Source organism: Quercus lobata, chromosome 4, assembly GCF_001633185.2.
Source record: "Quercus lobata isolate SW786 chromosome 4, ValleyOak3.0 Primary Assembly, whole genome shotgun sequence".
Classification (NCBI taxonomy): Eukaryota; Viridiplantae; Streptophyta; class Magnoliopsida; order Fagales; family Fagaceae; genus Quercus; species Quercus lobata.
This window is the reverse complement of record NC_044907.1, coordinates 39,067,783-39,092,543: the sequence shown is the minus strand read 5'-3', so window position 1 is coordinate 39,092,543 and position 24,761 is coordinate 39,067,783. Positions and strand designations below refer to the sequence as shown.

The following is a 24,761-nucleotide window of genomic DNA, read 5'->3' as shown; positions in this document are numbered from 1 at the left end:
TGCAAAATGATAATATATAACAATCAAAGTCATAAAAAAAAAAAAAAAAAAAACTTAAAATACAAAACTAAATCCCATCAACCAAAATAGAGTTCTAAAGAATACAAAACTTTATCAAGCTAAAATAGAGATGCAAGAAAAATAAAAATAAAAGTTCACCAAAAAATTGAGGGAGAAAGAGTGGGAAATAACAACATTTTTGTGAGAGAAAACTATGTAAAGAATGGAAGAGTGAATGATAAATTTATACTAAGAGGGTGATAATAAAAAGAAACAAAATAAAGGGAGATAAAAGGAAAGAGGAAGAGTGATATCAAGGTAGAATGTTTGGGGAGATGAAAAGGTAAAGAGAAGGAGAAAGGTTGGAGAAAGGTTGGAGAAAGTGTAAATGTTAAAAAAAATGTGTACAATTTGATGAGCACAATAAAAATTACATTTTTTATTTTTTAAAACAAAAAGAGAGAGAAAATATAAATAATTTAATGATAAGGAGGATGTGGTTGAATTTCAATATTGAGTAAAATAGAAGAGAAGAAAAAAATAAGAAAAATTAAAAGATATAACAACAAACACAAAATTATCCAAATTATGGTATGTAATGGAATACTATTTTATTTTTATCTACTATCTTTAATTTTTTATAATGTAATTGGATAAAATTTAACAATCAAATAGCAAAATAATAATAATAATAACTTAAAACATGAAACTAAATCGTATCAACCTAAATTAGAGTTCTTAAAAGCACAAAAATTTATCAATCTAAAGCAGAGATGCAATAAAAAATAAAAATCCACCAAAACATTGAGAGAGAGAACCTTTTTGTGAGAGAAAACTATGTAAAGAATGGAAAAGAGAGACAAATTTATAGTAAGAAAGAAGGGATAAGAAGAAACAAATAAAGGAAGATGAAGGAAAAGATGAATAACAATATTAAAGTAGAGGGTAGTGGGGAGATTAAAAGGTAAGGGAAGAAGAAAGGTTGAAGAAAATGTAAATATTTAAAAAATAAGTGAATGTAAAAAAAATTATAAGAAAATTGGAAATAAAAAAGAAATATATATATATATATATATGTTAAAACCGACAAAAATGAATATGTAAAGTCAATAATCTATATATATATATATATATATATATATATATGTATGTAAAAAAAAAATGAATAAATAATAAATAATAATTATGTGGCGAATGGCGTGATGATGAGGTGGCGCAACAGGAACTCAACAACAATAAATGTCACGCTTCAACTTGTAATAATATACTATATAGATTACTTGGAATCAGATCCTTTTATATTTTTATTTTATTTTTGGAGGTACATGACTAGATAGGTTTTTTTTAGGTGGAATAGAAGGATTCCCTCCCTCTATAGTACATCATTTAAACAAATTCAAATGGTTTTGCCGTACTTGATTCTTACTATGTCCTGAACGACATTGAGTTCGTATTTTGGGCTTGGAAATTTGCATTGACGATGTGTGTTGGCTATAGAAGCTAACATGTGTGTTACGCGTGTACAACACTATAGGGGTGTATGTGAATAAATATTTATTCATATCTTTATTTTTAAGGAGTCGTCACTAATTATTGAGATTCTAAGGTGTGATTGGTCACTTAAGTCTAATCAAATTTATTTTCTAGATTTAACTAAGAAAACCCTAAGGCTCTTAAGTTAAACTAGAAAATAAAATAATGTCTCAAACCATAAATCAAGATTCGGAAGTTCGGTTATGTGTGGAGTAGGTCTTAGGCAACCCACAACACTTATTTTAAAATGATAATACCTAGTTTCAAATTCAACATAATAAATCACCATTTAAAGAATAATTAAAATATTTGGCATTTGGTTTTTTTTTTTTAAATTTTTTTTAAAAGAATGAAATGCATGTACATGCGCAATGATACAATAGTAAAGTCTATCCTAGAATGACATAGTAAAGTCTATCCTAGAATGACATGTAATCTATCTTAAGATGAAATATAAAAATGAATAATATGTGAGAATGACATATGTTGAGGACTCTTTTTTCGCCCCACATGGCACTACTTCATTGGCAACCCACGCCACATCAACAAATTATTGATTTTTTAGGTAAATCTCTTTAAAGCCCAAAATAAGCTTATATCTCATGGATTGGGCTCACATGGCCCATAAGATCCTTACTTCAAGAGGCGGATTCATGGTCCATATTTCCTCTTCGTCAATTAGGATCATAGCCCCCTGACATCATATCTCATTCAACTACATGGATTGAGCTCAAGCAATGAATCAAAACTCACGGCCTATGTTACCTCTCTCACACTCATGGAAAGTGGCTTCTCCAACAAGAACCCATATTCACACAAAGTGACAACAAACCCAAGGTATGTCATTTCATCTTTGGCTTATGATCCAAGCTCATAACTCTCTTTGGGGAAACTTTAGGAGTCGTGGTTTGGAGGGCCAAGAGATATGTTCAGTAAAGCTCCAGCAGTTTAAAGTTGATAAAAGAAACATGTTGCTTGGCATGTCTTCTCCAACTTCCTGAACTCTGACGAGTCCATGTGTAGTGGTTAACATATAGTAAACATCTCTTATCACATAGCACTTAAGATGATAAAACTCCCCATTGCTCTTTTCCTAAAACTTAATATTCATCATATGACAAATACTCAATATTTCCAACCATCTAAATGCTAAGAAAATAACTATTCATTCAACCTCCAGCTGTTCCTATGCAAATTTAGAAATTTTATTATATTATTCTACATAAACTACATTACCACTTTCACCTAAAATTCAACTCAAACATATGACCCAATCTGATTGGCTATCTTTAATCTCCAAATATATAAAATACTCATGATATCTCTAATATCCAGCTGCTGTTTGCCATAATTAGTCCAAATATTTCTCTGCCAGCTGCTAGAGCAGAGCATTAAATGCTCTTTTTGCCCACCAAGATTAAGTCATAACACAATGAGACCTTAACTAGATCTCTAAAGCTTCATTAACTATCAACCAACCATTCTATTACTTACTAAAAACGTGTTGTAATAAAACCTTGGACCAAAAATACAAACACCTAAAAAAGGAAACATTTCCAGCAGAACTCTAGCAGTGTGTTCAACACTTGACACTTAGCTGGAAGTGATATCATCAGCCATTTAATGCTGAGATCCCAGCAGCCTAACATTTGACCTCATCTGCTTCTGCCCCAAGCAACAATTGTCTTATGATAGTTGTGATAGCTTTTCCTGATAACTGAAACAGCTTTTTCAGAATAGATGTAACAGCTGACCCAGCAGCCTTGAAATTACTGATTTTCCACATTTTGCTAAAACTAAAACTAACTAAAGAAACTATCTTTTTCTTGCTAAAATACTTTCCTTTTCTGCTTTTCTTTCCCCAATAGCTATTATCCAAAATAGCAAGAATACCTTAAAACTAAATATACCTTTTTTGGTCAAATCTTAAGATTGATTTTCTGAAAATTCATTGCTAATTGGGATAGATTTTGGCTAAGATTCTTTGCTAAAATACCCCCTTAAACTCAAATATAAATAAAAGCCCTTCATCAACACCTCAAAAGAACACTAACAGAGAAGAAGAACACTCTCATAAATTTCTCTATTTTCTCTCCCTCTAATAATCTTCTTAAGCTCTTAATGAAGGTCTGAGCTTCTGGGTTTTTAGTTTCCAAATTAGGAACTAAACTCTTCAGCCCTTAGCTCATAAATGCCCTTCATAAGCCCTCATACATTCTCTAATAGAAAATCTTAGCAGCTTTGCTAAACACACTATGTAACATCCTAACCTAATTGCATAATTAATTTTAGGGGTTTATATCATTGTTATTATCTTAATTACTTTAAGTGCATAAAGCTTTAATATTGTGATATTATAGAAGATATATGCTTTTTTAATGCTGTAGAAAGAAGTTTTATAAAGGTAAGAGTTTATATGCGAAGTTATATTGTTCTTTGGGCCTTTCTAGAATATATAAGTTTATAAGGGGTGGTGAGTAAATTTTAAAAAACTAAAAGTTGTAAGGTGAGTTATCAACTCACTATTCCCCTTAGCATACATGTGCCCCACCCAAGTTATTTCCCTTATCTTTTCTTTGCTGCACCAAAAATTTCTTGGTTCATCTTTCTTTGCTCCTTTGTTTTCTTTTTCCTTTATTCTCATTAGCAGCACCATCTCACAACAGCCCTCCTTTTCTTTCACTGAAAATCATAGATATCTCTCTCTAAGAAATAATTAAGAGCCTAACACTAATAAAAACTCAAAAATGTGTTAAAACACAAAAGCTGTTTAGACCCCCAAATTAAAAATTACAGCTCGATAGATTTTACTCTAACTTTTATTGAGTGCGGAATAAGGTAAATGCGAGTGGATAAACAAATAAACTACTCTAAACTATTTTCAATATAACATAGTAGTAATATGAAAACTAAAAGAGTAGGGAAGAAGAATGCAAACACAAGATAACACGCCGATGTGTTATCGAAGAGGAAACTGAAGTACTCAGTGTAAAACCTCTCCGCCGCCTTCCAAGCAATAATCGATTCATTAGACAATCAGTTGGGATACATGGGTTAGCAAGAGACCCTCCAAATCTAATCTACCCGATGCACCTAAGCCCTCCAAGCTCCTACTCCTACAAGGCTTCTCGGAACCGTGTCTTGTCTAGCTCTCCGGATCCCGCAATATGCCCGATTATATCCGCTAAAGCTTGGCTTCTTCTAATGCTTCCTAGCAACACCAAAACCTCACTAAATACTCTGAAAGGGTATGGTAAGTGTTTGGGTTATCAACCTCTCAATGGTATAAAAATGGAGAGGTAGGAGTTGAGGAAAATCCATAAGCAATTGTATAGATAATTGTGGGTATAACAATCTCTAACTCTCAAGGTTTGTGGCTAGGGTTTTCTCTCAGAAGTACTCCTCAACATATGTGGGTAATGGGAGTATATATAGTGTAAGTACAAATAGTGTGTATCATAAATGACAGTTTAACAAAACAGAATGTTTTACGGGTATCTCGCCGGAAGGTCTTACTTGCGAAACACTCGCGAAAACCAACTATCTCCATCCTGACCTGACTCTTCGCATTCCAGTCATGTGCAGGGCATATGCATCACTTCGCGGGATGCTTACTCGTGAGCTACTCGCAAAAACACTTCAGTCTTCAATTTGCCTTGAGTCTTTACACACTCTCTCTATCACACATAACCCTTACAAATAAAACCCACATGAAATACGGGGTACAAAAGATTGAACAAAAGTACAATCAAATTTGGCACGGAATTAAAGCCAACAAAAATGTAGTTGTAAATTACAACTTTACAACTAAAATTTCAGCTTCAAAGTTTGTAGGTAAGTATATATATATTTTTTCTGTTATGGGTATTTTAATGGTGTAATGGTTTGTTTGGTTTCACTTCTATGTTCTCTAATCTGATTGTTAGAAGCTAAATTTGTGGTTTTGTGTTAGCTATTTGAAAGATTGAAGATATCATGGTCTTTTAGATGCCTATCCATGTATTCTAACATGTATAGTATAGGTATAAAAAACCCCACTTGAAGTGAAGGCCAATTGCTATTAGTTAATGATTTTGTAAGAAACATATTAAAGCAGTCACTGTAACAAATTTGGTGTTTACAACAAGAAAAATCTGGATTAAATCATATTCTGTAAATTGGGATGCTAAGAGTAGTTTTTATTAATTCTAAGACACACATGATTGTTATGGAAGTGATCTCACAACATTTGGATTAATATAAAAATAATGGTTTAATTTCTAAGTTGCATGAAATTCTATCCGGACAGATTTGAGCATGTTGTTTTGTATGATTTTTAATTAATCATGGTTTTATTCTTGACCTTGAAATTGATATGGTATATACTAGACATACAAGGGAGTGGCTCTATAAAATTGCATGATGTTTGGATGTGTATAGACAGCCCATTTTTATTTTACAAATGATGTATATGCTGCTGAAATGAGCAGTAAACAGTAATTTTTAACTATAACTTTGAGGATTTAATTTCAAGTTAGGGAAAATGTTTTGAGCTATAAATTAGTATGCTCATCCTTTGGTATGTTTGGATCATAGATAAATTTTATACCTTGGTTTCTCTATGGTTTGGTACATAATGTGTTTGATGAATTTATCATGTGACATATGCGTTTGATAAGCATAAGGACTATTTAGAAAATTTATTATGCATTAAAACCTTTTAATTAGAGATACTACATATAAACATGATTTAAGTAAAGATATATGTTCGTGAGTTGTTCAATCAAAGTATTATTGAAGATGACGGTATGTCCGCGCTCAATATTATTGAGGATGGCGGTGCGTCCGCGCTCAATCAAAGTATGTGAAGGAAATGATTATTTTATATGATTTTAAAGAGTTATTATAAAGTTTAGTGACTTTGTAAGAAATGAAAGGAATTTAGTCTGAAAGATTTTGTAGTATTAATCTGATAAGGAAAAGAAGAACAATTATTATCCTATTAAAAATGTGTAAGTTGTTATTATGAATAATATAAAATACTATGCATGAAAAAACATTCTCCTATCTGAATATCTATAAAATATTTAATTTACATGCATTCTTATTAAAGGCCCATGTAGGTATGTCCGAGCTCAATCAAAGTATTATTGAGGATGGCGGTGTGTCCACGCTCAATCAAAGTATGTACTGAGGATGGCGGTGCATCCGCGTTCGATTAAAGTATAAATTTATGTTAAAAGTCATAATATTTTATAAGAAGAAGTTTATGAAGGAAATGATTATTCTATATGATTTTAAAGAGTTAATAGAAAGTTTAGTGACTTTGTAAGATATGAAAGGAATTTAGTTTGAAAGATTTTGTAGTATTAATCTAATAAGGAAAAGGAGAACAATTATTTCCCTATGAAAAATGTGTAAGTTGTTATTATGAATAATATAAAATACTATGCATGAAAAGATGTTCTCCTATCTTAATATCCATAAAATATTTGATTTACATGCATTCTTATTAAAGGCTCATATAGCTCAAAACCTTACTGGGCTTCGCAGCTCAATCTATTATATTTTAGTGCACAGGTTCTTCCTGAAAGCAGCAAGAGTATTAGAGGTGGCAAGGATTTTGTGATTCTCGTTTGCTAGATTGTATAGTTTTTTTGTTGTATAGTAGTTTATCTCTTTTGTTGTATAGAAGGAATCAAGATGTACTTGATCTTTTGAGTACAAATGTAATTCAGAACCTTAGTTTGTTTTAAATCCTAGTTGTATGTATTTAGGATTGGGTTTGTAAATAAGAATTTTTGCTAAATGTTTAGTTATGTAATATTTACATGAATACCTTGAGTTTCAGCCAAGTGGTAATCTTGCAAAGTTCAAATGAAATGAAGTTTTAAGGTTTTTATCATTTTTGTATATTATGGCTTTTATGCGAGAAAATAAGAAGGAATACAAGAAACAATTCTTGATAAGAACCTTCAGCTTAGGTTGGTTCGTGTTAGTATTGAGGTAAACTTGATATTAACATGTTGGTCATGCTCTAAATTCTGAAGTACAGGTTTGGGTCGTGACACACTACAACACCATTACTCTCTTATACTCATCATCTCACTCTCCATATTCTGAAAATACATCTATCTTGCTGCCCATATCTCTAAGCATCTCTTTCTCCACTTCTCTTATACAATCTCATACACATTTACTACATCATTACATATGACACACTACAACTCTTCTAAGCTCCACTCTCATACTTTCTCACTCTGAAGTTCTACTATTTTGCTGTCCATAAACATGTCTCAATGCTATTCTCTACCTCTCTTATAAAAGCCCTTCTCATGGAAGGAATAAATTTCTAATACTAAAACCCTTCTTCTCGAAGGCACCAAATTCTCATATCAAAGCTCTTCTCATGGAAGGCACAAATCTATCTTACATAAAACCCTTCTCTTAGAAGGCACAAATACTTCATACAAAAGCTCTTCTCATGGAAGGTAACATTATTCATATCTTCACAACAACTAAAAGAGCATTGTGAAGGGGGAAACTCATTTAAGTGCATGATAAAAGAGGCAAGCCTAACTAGCCTCTACACACAGCTGGACATACTCTCTCTCCCTCTAGTTGCACTTAGTTTTCCCCTTCAATCTTGAGGTTACCATGGCAAACTGACTCTCCATTGCTGAAGTCATTTTGCTGAAATCCTATCAACTCACAGATGCTGTACAGCTAGAGCTACAAACCATACAAAGATAAGTGATTTTGCTTCCATATCTTTAAATATACATCATTGAGTACATGATTACTTCACATTTAAATACATATTACTTTATTTCAGCTACTATTATAACTATTGATCAAAACTATTATATCAAACACATATAACATGTTTATTCAACCATTATTATGATTCTTAGACTTTGGCTTTAATGGTTTTGTAGGCTTAAAAATACGCCAATAGCCATTGGACCACGTGGCCCAATGTTGAGTTCCAGATGCAACTCCCCAAATACAACCCAAGCCAAGCAAGGTCATTAATCTAGCAGATAACACTTGGCCGAGCAACCAAGAAAAGGCCCCCGAACAACATATAATCTATTCCAACAATAATTTATCGATGAAAAGGAAGTGCATGATTATCATTAATCTTAAATTTATATGTTTCATACAAATTCCCAAATTAAGGTTACGTCCATGTATTTTCTCTTCTAAAAAGGTTACGCCCATGAGTTACCACACAAATATGTGTTAAAGCACCATAGTTTGCTTAAGGCTTCTAATGAAATGACCACTAATATATTCTAAAATATTTTAAACTGTTCTGAAATAACCAACACGATTTAGACTCCGCACATATTTTAATCAAAAACTGAATTTATGCATGAGACAATCACCAATGTTTTCAATGGTGAATGGATATTAATTTTTGGGCACTGTGTAACTTACAATTTCAGAATTGAAATTGTAAATTAGACTCACGATTTCAAACTTATGTGCAACCACACAAATGCGCAATAGATTTTACCTATTTAATTTATAAAAGATATCAATGTGTGTGTGTGAAAGTAACATAGTTTGCTGTGAATCTAGTACATCCACGCATGCAGGCACTGTTAACTGGCTTTGATTGTTAAACAGTAACAGTCTGTTTGGAAACGGTGAGTGAAAATGAAGAGAAAAGAAGGGAAAAGAAGGGAAAAGGATGGAAGAAATTTCCATTCTGCTGTTTGGTTGTACAAGAGAGAAGAAAAATAAATGAGGTGAAATGATTCTTTTTCTGTGGGGCCCACTATTTTGGTATCAACCTAATTTGGGCAGAAATAGAAGGAAGGGAGATTACTAATTTTATAAGACCCACCACTTTATACTATAAAATGAATAATATGTTCTTAATACTTTCAAGGAATTACGAATGGTCTAATATATTAATTTCTCTAATATTAATAAAGGCATAAAAGTAAAAGAATGCATTTTTCTTTTCTCTTTATTTTGCAAACCAAACAAAAGAAAGATAGAATGCTCACATTTTCTTCTTTTCTTTCTTTCTTATATTCAAACACATCAAGTGAAATATTTTCTTTTCTCTTTCCTTTCTCATTCCCCTTCCCTTATTCTTTTCCTTTCTCTTCCCTTTCCTTATATCCATAACCAAACATAATGTAAAAGTCAAGAGTCAAAGACGTGTTAAAAGGGGAGCGCAAAGCAGCAAGTGTATCTTCCCCTTGGATACTTTATAAGAAGACAAAAAGACCTACCCTAATCTGCTGGTCATAACTCATAATTGTCTACCACACTGATTTTTGCATTTGGAATTATATCATAGTAAAAATATCAAGGGTAAGCAATTAATTGAGCACATAATAACAACGAAAATTGCTAAACGTTTTCCGAGATAAAAATAATAAAGATAAGCCCTCCACAAGCCATAAATATGGTTTGTTTCTTGTATGTTCCCACCCACTATGTACCATCTTGAAAACAAGTTGGAAATCACATCAAATTCCAAACTTTAAGCTCCGCTACAATGCATCAGAGAGTAGGAGTTCAAACTTCAAATCATTAAGAAGTAATATATAATGCAATCCTTGCAGCACATGATTATTTTCATCGGATAATTATTACTTTACACATAAACAATAAAATATAAAATGTACATTGTAAGCAAATATTAACCACATTGGAAGAATCCATTTGCTTACAATAAAAGGGGAATGGGGATTTGATCACAAGAGAATACCTTGAGTTCAAAGATTTTTAACAAATAAAGTACCATTATATGAGACCTATTACAATATCTAATTAGCTATCTTTGAAGACGTGAAATTATTTTGGCCATTTGATCCACATGAAAAAGGAAAAAAAAATTAACCTAAAAATTACATGGAATTATACTAGAAGCCAACCATTAAACACCGGTGTTGAACTCTAAAACCGTGAAATTAATTGCATCATAAGAATTCATTATGTGATACCCTGGCCAAGTAACTCTATCATCTGTTGATGAGCCAGGTCCATAATTATTATACTCCCCATAGTACAAAGTGTCTAATCCTTAATCATCATCATCATCATCAGATCATTGCCTCCAGCCAGTTGGGTCAATAAAGTCGCCAATGTAGGATTCTAGGTAGACTGTTCGAGAGTACATCCTTTGTGGCCTTCCTAGGTAGCTTTTCACATTGGTAGAATTATAGTTCAAATCATTTGTAGCAGCAACAATTGAACAATTTTGGAAGGAGATTCCAGTGTACTCATCTGGGTTATCACGAGATTGTGCTGTAATAACCATGAATTGATTAGACATTGGCATTTTGGAAATAATGGTACAAGCTTGAAATATAACTGCTGCATTCCCAAATATGAAATCTATAGTGCCCCATATTTCACACTCTCAGTAGAATTGGCGAAATGAATGGACATACAATGTATTCTTGTAACCAATGATGGAGCACTTGTACAAAGTGACAAAGTCTGCATTTACTCTCAAGGCAACTGCTTGTTGTTTCTCTACTCCAGCCTTGTGCCAAAAAACCTTCGCCAAGCACCGCTGAAGTTCAATTTATTAAGCATTACGAATTCGTTACAATGTATTAGGAAAAAAAAAAAAAAAAACCAACAACAACAACAACAGAGAAAAATTCTTAACTTAGTACTAATTTTATCACTAAAGCTAATAAATTAATGTGGCATGAAATATGAGTGGTACCACTTCAAAAGTGTTTGAGTTGCTTTTTTTTAGAGACGTTAGGTGTAAGGTTGAATTTATTCAACCATCTAATTGGCTTTATTTCGTGCCAAATTTGCTTGTAATTCAGCATTTAGTAACCCTGTATTAAGGTGGGTTTGATGTAAGGGTAGTGAGAGAGATAGAGTGAAAATTGCTCAAGAGTGTGCAAGAAAACAGAGACTCGCGGCTGGGCCTCGCGGGTGACTCGCGGCTTCAAGCCGTCAGACGCAGCACACGTGCCAAGCATGCTGGAAGGTGAACAGTCATGCAAGCTGGAGCACTACAGGACAAAACAGGACAACTGGCCATACGGTTATCTCGCGACTGGATCTCGCGACTTAGTCAAGCCGCGAGCCACCCCTGTTTTGTTAAACCTGACGTTTCACATTCCTCTCCCACTCCAATATAAATACCCCTTTTACCCACGATTGTGAGAGAGCTTCCAGAGAGAATTTTGAGAGAGAACCCCTAAAGAAAAACCAGATTGATTCACCCACAATCTATACATTAGAGTCTCTTCAAATTCCTTAACTCTCTTCCTCTCCATTGTCAAATCCTTGAGAGGCATTATACCAAACCTGATTCTCACAATTATCATTACTGTGAGAGAGTTGTTTGGATTTCTAGGAAGCAGTTAGGAAGGAACCAATCTTCATTGGTTGATGCTACGGTCTAGTAGCGGAATCTGGGAAGCTAGAAAAGAAAAAGGTTCGGCGCAACCTCGTTGGAGCAAGAAACTTGGAGGGCTTAGGTGCACTGGGTAGATTAGGCTTGGAGGGTCTATTGCTGTCTATGTATCCCAACTGTATTTTCTAGTGGATTGTTTACGGCTTGGAGGGCGGCGGAGAGGTTTTACGCCGAGGGCTTCGGTTTCCTCTTCGATAACACATCGCGTGTTGTCTTTGTGTTTGCATCTTCCTTCCTCTCTATCTTTACCTTTTTATTATCTGCTGTGGATTGTATTTTGCTGTGGCTTAGATAGTTTTTAACCAATTCCATATTATAGCTTATGTTAAGTTTCCGTACACTTGTTGTTTGACATATTGCTTGAATTGGTTAAGCTGTAATTTGGGGGTCTGAACGTTCAAGGGTGTTTATACATGTTTTTGAACTTTCAATTGGTATCAGAGCGGGTACACTGCTATTGGTTTCATTACCATTGTGTGATCCTTGACTCCCTTTTGAGATGGATCGGTCTCAATCCCTAAATGCACCTCCATATTTTGATGGTAGTAATTATGCTTTTTGGAAGGTTCGCATGAGAGCTTTTCTGCGTTCTATTGATGAATCTGTTTGGGATGCTGTTGAGATTGGTTGGACCAGACCTGAGGCAGTCAAATCCACTTGGGATAAGGCAGCACTTGCTGCATCTAATGCTAACAGCAAAGCACTCAATGCTATTTTCTGTGGTGTGTCTCCAGATGAATTTCAAAGGATTTCTCATATTACCGTTGCCAAAGAAGCCTGGGAGATTTTGGAAACTACCTATAAAGGCACGAAGAAAGTGAAAGACACCAAGTTGCAAATGCTAACCACTCGGTTTGAGGAGCTCAAAATGAGTGAGGATGAGTCTTTCGACTCTTTCTATGGGAAGCTAAATGAGGTGGTTGTCAGTAAGTTCAACTTGGGGGAGAAAACGGAGGATTCAAAAATTGTAAGGAAGATCCTTCGATCATTGCAGGAAAGTTTTCGTGCTAAAGTGACAACGATTGAAGAGAGCAAGGACCTTGATGACATCAAAGTACAGGAGCTAGTTGGTTCTCTGCAAACCTATGAGATGTCGCTGCCCAATCAACGGAAGAGTAAATCTCTTGCTCTTAAGACCATTAATGAGAAGGTGGAAGATCAAGACTCATCGGGAGAAGATGTAGTTGACAAAGATGTTGCATACCTTGTCAAAAATTTCAAAAAGTTCTTGAAATTCAAAAATAGTGGCAAATTTGATGATAAAAGAAAATTCCAAAGTTCTGGAAGGGAGAAAAGGGAATTCAAAAAGAAAGATGGAAAAGAATCCCAACCTACACAAGGTGTAACTTGCTTCGGATGTAACAAGCATGGACACTTTAAGAAGGAATGTCCGAATTATTTGAAATCGAAAGGCAAAGTGTATGCCACGACATTGAGTGACTCGGATTCATCTGACTCAGAATCAGAAGAAAGCTGTGATGGAGAGGGGAACTATTCGGCTTTTATGACTATTGCTCATATTGAGTCTTCAGATGAGTTGAATCTGCTTGTACGAGACCTTGGAGAACATAGTGATGATGAATCACTAGGAATTGTTGAAGAATTAGATGCTGAAGAGGATGAAAGCACAGCAAATTTTCAAGAGAATTATAACTCACTTTTGGAGAAGTCGGGTGAGTACACAAGGGTGGCCAAGGCAGCTGTGAGAAAAATGAAGAAGGCAGAGGAGGACTACAAAAGTCTCCTAATCCGATATAGGGAGGCCAAATGTGAGATAGAAACATTAAATGGTGAGCTGTCCGAAACTTACACAAAAGTGAGATTTCTTGAGAATGAGGTTGTGCAAGCAAATGCTAAAATTGAAAGGGTCACCACCAAGAAGCTAGATGATATTATCTCATCTCAAAAGAGCTTTTCAGACAAATCCGGATTGGGATATACCGGAAGAAGTAGTTCATCTGGAAATGTCACTAAAGAAGTGAAGTTTGTAAAGGCCAAATATCCAGTTGTAGATGACCTTACTGATGAGAAGCTCAAGGTGGAGGAGAAGAAGAATGCGGTGAACCAACGGATGTTGAATCCTCGTAATCAATCTATGGGCATGTCTGAATCTCGTGCCAAGTCACGCCCACGACCATAAAGAGGTCCTAGAGCAATTTATGTGTATCATTATTGCGGACTTCAAAGGCATACTCGACCAAATTGCCAAAAGCTGAGAGCAAAGAATAGTGCAACTCCTCAAAGGTCAGGAGGACCTAGAAATGATAGAAGAAATTGGGCAGGTGATCAATCTAGAGATCAGAATGGTGATCCCAGAATGATGAACGTGATAAAGATGATTGGTGCATTCACCAACTGCTTGGAAAGCTTTTCACGAAGGTTTGAAAGCCCTAACTCCCGTACCCAATCCTATAAGGAAATCACCCCAAACGCAAGTGATGTGTGGGTGAAAAAGAGTACTCATGCATAAGCATTACAACATGTCCATGCATTAATACTTCCTATGCTTTGTGACAATGTTTGTTTGTTTGATTGCTGTTTTTGCTGTTGGTTGTTTGCTTGTCTTCTTGTGCATATTTTTAATTTTGTTTTATCAATCTTTTTGCTTTTAGTGTCAAAAATCCAAAAATCACATAAAAATTAGAAAATCAAAAATCTTGATTGACTTTGTTGAGCTTTTGTTTCAAATCTTGTTTTGTCTTGTACCTTTGTGCTAATGACTTTGTGCATTTTCGAGCATTGCTTGTTTTCATGCACTCATATCTCTGTGGGAGAAATCTTGAAATCTATGTGATTGTTGTAAATAGATCTTCAAACTTGTCATGAATGATTAGTGAATGGTTTTGTTGATCTTGAGACATGCATAGATTTGTGTCTATATATCTTCCCACTCTTTATTTTTGTTTTGCTAAAAAGAGCTCACCAAATGTAAATCTCCAAATGAAAAGAGATATTGAGCTGCAAAAGCCTGTCGCACATTCTAGTATTCGACTAGGAAAAAGGGTAAGCGACTTTATATTAAAGAAAATGTTTATTCAAAAAGCCAAAGGCTTGTTCATTAAAGTGAAATGTCAAATATCACTCTCACAATGAGAGGTGATTGCCTCAAAAGATCAAAAAGATCAAATGTTATGATTAAAAGTGGAGTCAAATGTAAAACTCCAAGTTATGTAATCAAGTTTTGTGGGAGGTCATATATACATATTTCTATAATTGAGATGGGTCACATGATCTAGTGCTAATTGTGTATGTCTTGGTTGAATTGATCATTGAAACTTCACATTAGACTAAGGACTATCTCATTGTTGATATCCACACACAACACACAAGTTTATGTTCAATAAATGCCATATTCATTTATGTGATTGTACTTGATGAAATGTGTTTTCACATGCTCAATCTTTGTTAATTCAAGCACAAAAAGATTTTTGAGTGTTTTAGGTGTTTTTGGAAAGTATTTTGTTTGAAAAATATGAAAATTTCAAAAATCCTGTTTTGCCCTGTTTTGGCAGCTCAGTCGCAGGTATGTCAAGTCGCGAGCCTCAGTCGCGTCTTCGCGGGTCATTTTTGGCGCCTTGTTCGCGAGTGGAAGGTCCAATCGCGAGGGTTACTCAGAGATTTTCGCGGCTAAGCTCGTGACTCTCTCGCGGGTAGACCTTCCAGTCGCGAAAAACACTTAGAAAAATTTTTCAAATTTTTGTCCTTGAGTGTTTTGGCGGCTTGAACTGGCGACTGTGTGGCGACTTAATCAAGTCGTGAAAAACACGTGTTTGGCAGAAATAGGAGCAGTTTTTAAATCTTTTTCGGTTTTCCCTCGAACATTTGTGACTATTCATCTTCTCTCTAAACTATCTCCCTCCCAAACACTCCGTGCTCCCATTTCCAATCTCCATTGTTGCATATTTTCTGCTCAAATTCTTCAAGTCACAGGTATGGGTTTTCAGTTTTGAACTCATTTCTATTTGATTTTGTGTTTTTCCCTTTGATCTTTTGCATATGTTTATGATTTAGAAATGGGTTTGTGTTTTGGCTATTGTTCTTTGTTCATGCTTAGCTTGCGGATGCTGTTGCTAAAGTTTGTGTTAATCTTGGTTGTTTCCTTTTTGGTCTTCATCCTGTGCTTAGCTAAGTGTGTCTTTTATTTTATCTGATCTTGAGCTATTGTGTTGTTTCAAAATGTTCCGTTTGATGATGTGTGTTTTACTGTGCTGAATGTGCATTTTCTATTGTGTTAATCTATTGGGAGCATCTGTTAGTTTCAAATTGCTGAGTGTGAGTCATGTCATTTTTCCATTATATGTCTCAATGACATATATCTGCCTTTAGGATAGTTTCTATATCTACTGATTTTATTCTCCCCTGCATTCTCCATGTTGTTCTTGTGTTTCCTATTTTAGGCTTGTTTGTCCATGTGGTTGATCTAAGTAGCTTATTGTTTAAGTGTTCAAGTTCATCTGTGTGGCTGTAATCTCTTTGTTAATTACATGGTACTGACTAGGTCTACACATATATTGTTCTTTGCTGTTGTGGCCTCTTTTAATTGTTCACAGATGGCTCCTTCACCTTCGAAGAAGAAAACTCCTGCAAAGAAGGCTGACAAAAGATTGAAAATGGATTCTAAACTGTTTAGGTCAGTTCAACACTTTGAGAGATACAAGGATAACTTCTTAAAAGCTGGAATTATTCAAGAAAGATTTGTAGATTTGGAGGACTTAAGACAAACCTTTATCCCCAACTGTTTTGAAGGAAGAGGATGGGAAAAGCTTCTGAGTGATTTCCCTGTAGTGTGTGAACCCCTGATTAGGGAATTTTATTCAAATGCAGTGATAAAAGAGAATGAGTTAAGTTGCTGGGTTAGAGGTAAAGAATTCATTTTGGATGCACATGTCATTGGTGATGTGCTAGGGCTTGAAGGATTAGAAGATCAGGAATTTATCAATTACAAGGATAGAAGTGTCTCTATTGAAACAGTTCAATAAAGGATAGGTGGGCAGAGAGAAGGAAAATGTTTGAATACCACTGCCTTTCCAATGGACATGAGGTGTCTAACAATAATCATGATGTTTAACCTCTATCCCATTAAGAAGTTGACTACAATCAACTGTGCTAGAGCAATTTTTCTGATGGATCTCAAAGAAAAGAATTTCATAGACATAAGTTCCCACATATATGACACCATTGTGGATGAGACAAGAACAACCTCTAGGCCAAAATTGATCTTTCCCAGTTTGCTAATGAGGATTTTTAAAAGGAAGGGTGTTCCAATCCCTCAAGACATCAGTCCCATGTCCACACCCTCTGCAATTAACAAGCTTACCTGCAAAAGGATAAATGTTAGGCTTCCAGGAGAAGAAGATGAAGGTGATGAAGGAGAGGGTGTCCCAATGGAGACTGAAGCAGAGGCAGCAGGGCATGCATCAACCTCAACACCCAAGAGGAGTGGCAAAAGGTCTAGAGCATCAACTTCCTCAGATACACCTCCAGATGCTTTCCAAATCATTCTGGAACGACTTGATGGGATCAGAGAAGTCCAGAATGAGCACTCTGAGAGGATGAGAGCCATGCAGGACCAGATTGATGTTTTGTCTGCAAAACTTGACAGCTTCACCACCCAGCCTGATCAGTGACCCTTTGGCCATTCCGGTCAAAAAGGGGGAGATGTTTCTTTCTGGTTGATAATGACATTGATGATTGAGAAGCAGAAAAGCAGCTCTTAAGGGGGAGTAATGTGTTGAGGGGGAGTTGTCAAAGTTGTCAAGATCAGAAACTTTGTTTATATATGCTTATGTTTTGGGTATTTAATGTTTTATATGGGTTTGATACACTGTGTTTTTGCTTTTAGGGTTAATGTTTTATGCATAGGTTTGTAAGCTTTATGGTATGTACATTGCTTAATGCAGCCTTTATGCTATGTTGAAATCAGTACTTTAATGATAAATGTATTGCATTTTGATTTATGTACTATCACTCTTGTGCTCTTATAGGACTGTTCCTAGATGCATATACCTTGTGTATTATGCATTGGTTGAGTGTTGAACATACAAGTGTCTTACCTTGTGCTTGTTAACTTGTATGTCCTTGTGTTCATTCCAAGTGTGAATGAGCACTGTGATCACTACCTTGTGGTGTTCACTTGGTTGATCAAGCAATGGTTTGTTTCTTTACTCCATCTTTGCTTGATCACATATTGCCTATTTCATATGCATTTATAATTTTCTGCTTACAATGATCATGGTGTATTGTTGTGTTTCAGGAGTATTATGTTCATATGATTCAAGTGCTTCGCAGCTTCTAGAGTTAGGTGTGAGTGAGTTTTGATCAACTGTTCCCAACTCACATTTTAAGTCTAGAGTCTGTTTTAGGGTTTTGTCACGGAATAGCCAAAGGGGGAGATTGTAAGGTTGAATTTATTCAACCATCTAATTGGCTTTATTCCGTGCCAAATTTGCTTGTAATTCAGCGTTTAGTAACCCTGTATTAAGGTGGGTTTGATGTAAGGGTAGTGAGTGAGATAGAGTGAAGATTGCTCAAGAGTGTGCAAGAAAACAGAGACTCGCGGCTAGGCCTCGCGGGTGACTCGCGGCTTCAAGCCGTCAGACGCAGCACACGTGCCAAGCATGTTGGAAGGTGAACAGTAATGCAAGCTGGAGCACTACAGGACAAAACAGGACAACTGGCCATACGGTTATCTTGTGACTGGATCTCGCGACTTAGTCAAGCCGTTAGGTCAAGCCGCGAGCCACCCCTGTTTTGTTAAACCTGACGTTTCACATTCCTCTCCCACTCCAATATAAATACCCCTTTTACCCACGATTGTGAGAGAGCTTCCAGAGAGAATTTTGAGAGAGAAACCCTAAAGAAAAACCAGATTGATTCACCCACAATCTATACATTAGAGTCTCTTCAAATTCCTCAACTCTCTTCCTCTCCATTGTCAAATCCTTGAGAGGCATTATACCAAACCTGATTCTCACCATTATCATTACTGTGAGAGAGCTGTTTGGATTTCTGGGAAGCAGTTAGGAAGGAACCAATTTTCATTGGTTGATGCTACAGTCTAGTAGCGGAATCTGGGAAGTTAGAAAAGAAAAAGGTTCGGCGTAACCTCGTTGGAGCAAGAAGCTTGGAGGGCTTAGGTGCATTGGGTAGATTAGGCTTGGAGGGTCTATTGCTGTCCATGTATCCCAACTGTATTTTCTAGTGGATTGTTTACGGCTTGGAGGGCGGTGGAGAGGTTTTACACCAAGGGCTTCGGTTTCCTCTTCGATAACACATCGCGTGTTGTCTTTGTGTTTGCATCTTCCTTCCTCTCTATCTTTACCTTTTTATTATCTGCTGTGGATTGTATTTTGCTTTGGCTTAGATAGTTTTTAACCAATTCCATATTATAGCTTATGTTAAGTTTCCGCACACTTGTTGTTTGACATATTGCTTGAATTGGTTAAGCTGTAATTTGGGGGTCTGAACGTTCAAGGGTGTTTATACACGTTTTTGAACTTTCATTAGGGATGCCACAAATTTTATTACATAACTTATATTTTTGTCACATAGCCTTTACAAATTGATATCAACAATCACCAAAAAAAAAAAAAAAAAAAAAAAAAAAAAAAGAAGCAATTCAAGGCACTTATATATTATGATTTTTTTTATCTACAAATAATATTCATTACTATATCAATCTGTATAATTTACGTAGTAAAATTTATAATATGTTTAGAATTTTCTATGTGTAATATTCATATACAGTAAAATTTTTAGTATTCATAACATCAGTTAATTACTTAAGTATATACCAACAAAATAAATTATATTTTGTGCTCAAACATAAAAATTTGAGCATTGTAACTTAATTGCATTTTTTGATGTTTCAACAAATACAAATATGCCCAAGGTTCAAATCTTCTTCCTAAACCACTGAATTATAAAAATAAAAAATAAAACTGAGTTAATAAGAAGGTACTATTTCATGACTATCTATTCTGATTTATGTATTGTGCCTTACAAGTACAACTTACAAGATTAATTAATTTAAAAAAATAAAGATTAATTAAATACAAAGGAGTCTGGGAAGGACATAAATTATTCGATATACAAAAGTAAAACAAAAGGCATGCATGCAATGCAATTGAATCAATTAGCCAAACATACCAAGAATTGCAGATCTGAAAATGCTCCAGCCATCGCCCAAGCTTCTGTTACCAATAATTTTAGTGACATCAGATCCTTCTCCGAGCAGAACAATGTGGGTCTTGTAACTTGGGATTACCACATTTTCCTCATAAATCCCTTGTTTCACATAGATATGTATTCTATCATTGCTATTGTTTGGAGCAAAGTTGATAGCATCAGTGATGGTGGTGAAGTTTCCAGTTCCATCAGCAGCCACAGTCAGCACCTTATTCGGGTCATATTCACTCGCTAACATCCGAGTCTGTCTCTCTAATTTCTTTGAAATCCATGTTGGAACACCCGCGTCCATGAGGCGCCTATTATTTTGGCTGTGTTGGCTAATATTTCGGGGGAATTGGCTAGACAGAATTGAAAGAGAATTGCTCACATGCTTGTGCGTGTCAGTTATGGAATTTAGTAGGGCTGGCTTCAAAGGACCTGAAGCTGAATCGAGCGATTCCAAGCATGTGAGCTTGTTTGTGAGTGCTGCACTAAGGTAAGCTCTTGTATCAGCTAGTTTACGTTCATTAATGGGTGCATCACTGATTCGGGACACTGATCTTTGTAAAGAAGACAAGGTGATTTGGTGCAATTCGGTGCAGTCTTGGATGGTTCCTCTTTGTTTTTCGATGATATTATTTGAGTATGTGGCGTCAGAGAACAGATTGGAAAGCTTTTTGAACTCATTTATTGCGGTTTTAAAGGTGTAAACGAGGTAGTAGGCAGTGTTGTTTGGACTGGTTTCAATTGGGATATCGTTGATGAAGGGTTCCAATGTCTCAAAGCAGACATCTTGGTATGGTGTGGTTTTGCAGATCGATTTTATGTACCTGTAGCACAAATATTCGAAATAGTGCACAGGGGTTATGGAAGAAGGAGGAGAAGGAGAAGGAGAAGGAGATGGAGAAGGAGAAGGAGAAGGAGATGTAGGGAATTTAACCAAATTTCCAACCTGTGAGAAACAAAACAAATAGAGAAAACACACGCCAAAGAAAACAATCACACGCACAAGACAATATTTACATGATTCGGCAATTTGCCTACGTCCACGGAGTTGCAGGGATTTCACTATTATTAGGGAAAATACAATAGTGCACAAGAACACTCTCAAGAAACCCAAATCCCAATTACACCCTAGCACTCTCTCATAGAAAAAATAAGAATAGAAACTGACTGCCTCTCTTTTCTCTATTTTCTCTCATGCGGCTGCTCACTAGGTTAATTGGAATTTTTTCTCTATATATTCTCACGGCTACACATACTTGTCAAAACCTAACATATATATATATATATATATATGTCAAAGTCGGCTAAAAGGTGGGTTACTATTCCAAATAGGATTTGGTCAAATAAGGTGGGCTTGTGGCAATTCAAGCCACACACGGGCCCACTTCAACAAATCTCCACCTTGGCTTGAATTGATCAAGCTACACTAGCAAACTCCTCCATCAGCTCCACCTTAACCCTTAAGGGTTCACAAGCTGCAAACATCAACCACAATCCTCCATAACACAATCCCTCATCCCTGCAACTCATCATCTTGTCCTCAAGCTAAAAGACCAATTGAAGCTGCGCACAGCTTCAACTTCTCAATAGTGACAACCTTAGTCAACATGTCTGCCGGGTTCTTAGATCCACAAATCTTCTCAAGCATTACCAGCTTATCTTTAACAAGGTAACGGATAAAGTGGTATTTTGTCTGTATGTGCTTCGACTTTGAATGAAAAGCCGAATTTTTGGCAAGAAAGATTGCACTCTGACTGTCACTGTGTAGAATGCCCATCTTCTACTTCTTACCCAATTCATCTAAGAAACCATGTAGCCAAATCATCTCCTTTCCAGCTTCAGTTGTTTCAACATACTCAGCTTCTGTACTAGACAAAGTAACAATTTTCTGTAGATTTGAAGCCCATGATATAGCTGTACCACCCAGAGTAAAAACAAACCCAGTAGTACTCTTTCTATTATCAATATCACCAGTAAAATCAGCATCTACATAACCTTGCAGTTTCAAACTTGCACCTGTGAAACAAAGACATGTATCTGATGAACCCTTCAGATATCTCAGAATCCACTTGACTGCCTCCCAATGCTGCTTTCCAGGCCTACTCATGAATCTGCTCACAACTCCCACTGCATGTGCAATGTCTGGCCTTGTACACACCATAGCATACATCAAGCTGCCAATAGCTGAGGCATAGGGCACCTTGCTCATATGGTCCCTTTCTACTTCTGTCTTCGGTGACTGTTCTTTACTTAGTTTGAAATGACTACCCAAGGGTGTGCTCACTGGTTTAGCTTCATTCATGTTGAACTTGTTGAGAACTTTCTTCACATACTTTGACTGTGAAAGCTTTAATGTACCATTAGCCTTGTCTCTAATGATTCTCATACCAAGGATTTGCTTTGCAGCTCCCAAATCCTTCATTACAAATTGTTTGGACAATTGCTTTTTCAGATTATTAATCTCCTCAATGCTAGACCCTGCAATAAGCATATCATCCACATACAACAGTAATATGATGTAAGAATTGTCAAAAAACTTAACATAGCAACAATGATCAGCTTCATATCTCTTGAACCCAATTCTATGCATAAAACTGTCAAATTTCTTGTACCACTGTCTAGGAGCTTGTTTTAGGCCATACAAGCTCTTTCTTAGTTTGCAAACTAAATTTTCTTGTCCTTGAGCAATGAACCCTTCTGGCTGAATCATGTAAAGGTCTTCCTCCAAGTCACCTTGAAGGAATGCTGTCTTCACATCTAACTGCTCAAGATGTAAGTTTTCTGCAACCACCATTCCCAGTACTAGTCTGATTGTTGACATCTTCACAACTGGAGAAAATATCTCTGTGTAGTCAATGCCTTCCTTCTGCTGGAACCCTTTAACAACTAATCTGGCCTTGTAACGTTTGCTACCATCATGCTCATTCTTTATTCTGTATATCCACTTGTTGTGCAAAGCCTTCTTTCCTACTGGCAATTCAGTCAGTTCCCATGTCTGATTCCCCAATAAGGAATCCATCTCATCCTTCATGGCTAACTCTCACTTGCTTGAATTTTCATCTTGCAAGGCTTTATCATAACACTCTAGCTCACCACCATCAGTCAACAGGAGATAATTTAAAGTAGGTGAATAACGCTGTGGAGGTCTAATGTTCCTGGAAGATCTGCGGACTTCAGCTACAGGTGTACTCAGATCTACCTGTGAATTTACATTCTCCTTATCTTCTTCACCCCTTTTCTGGACAGTACCTTCAGTCAATTCATTTAAGTTGACAAACTCAGATTTCTTTTGATCTATCCCTGTAACATCTGACACTACAGTTGACCTGTCCTTGTACATAACCTGTTCATTAAATATCACATTTCTACTTCTGATGATTTTCCTGTTTTGTTCATCCCAAAACCTCTAGCCAAATTTCTCATCACCATAGCCAATGAAAAAACATATTTTAGACTTTGCATCAAGTTTACTACGAGCATCAGAGTCAATATGAACATAAGAAACACAACCAAAAAGAGAAAACACACGCCAAAGAAAACAATCACACGCACAAGACAATATTTACGTGATTCGGCAATTTGCCTACGTCCACGGAGTTGCAGGGATTTCACTATTATCAGGGAAAATACAATAGTGCACAAGAACACTCTCAAGAAATCCAAATCCCAATTACACCCTAGCATTCTCTCACAGAAAAAATAAGAATAGAAGTTGACTGCCTCTCTTTTCTCTATTTTCTTTCATGCGGCTGCTCACTAGGTTAATTGGAATTTTTTCTCTATATATTCTCACGGCTACACATACTTGTCAAAACCTAATATATATATATATATATATATATATATGTCAAAGTCGGCTAAAAGGTGGGTTACTATTCCAAATAGGATTTGGTCAAATAAGGTGGGCTTGTGGCAATTCAAGCCACACACGGGCCCACTTCAACAGGAGATGGGCATGAAGAATAAGAAGAAGAAGAAGAAGAATAACAAGAAGAATAGGAAGGCGAAGAGCTGAGAGCCCATATTCTTGATAAGCTGAGCGCAGAGAGGAGCAAAAGAAGTTTCAAAATATTGGAGGTGGAGGAAGCCATCAAAGTTTGACGATGAGATAAAAATAAAAAGAAAGACCGACAGAGATTAAAAAGGCCTAATTGGTGAGATAAATAATGCCATTGTGATCGTTAAGTCAAGTTAATTGCATGCTTTATGTTAGAATTTGATTACACAGACTTTGACAACAGCAGTTAATAACAGTGGAGAGATTGAGTACTTGCCACGGTCACTGATGCACAGAAATGTGTAACGATCACTTTTTCAGGAGTGATGGGTGGAAGACTGGAAACTACCTCTTTGGAGCAATGAAGTCTTCTCTAGGATAAAAATGCATGTGGGAGCACCGTTCTTTGGTTCCCCCCCCCCCCCCCCCCCCCCCCCCTCTTATATGGGTAAGAGATAAGAGGCTAAGAGCACTGTTCTTTTCTTTTTCCCCATAAATTTTTTTGAAAAAGAGAAAGAATAGCACGAGAATAGATAGTTTTTGCATGGAATAGAAGGATTCTCTCTTTCACGCCAGGGAAAATACTAGCTAGGACACGTTATTTATCATTTCATTTCATGTATTTAACACTCTACGTGCATGATAGCAAGAGTATTCGAGTTATTG

The 24,761-nt window shown here is 36.0% G+C and overlaps 1 pseudogene; it reads right to left on the bottom strand.

The window, feature by feature from the left end:
- Positions 1–10,722: 10,722 nt before the first annotated feature.
- LOC115983395 lies at positions 10,723–24,189 on the bottom strand (annotated as a pseudogene).
- Positions 24,190–24,761: the final 572 nt, after the last annotated feature.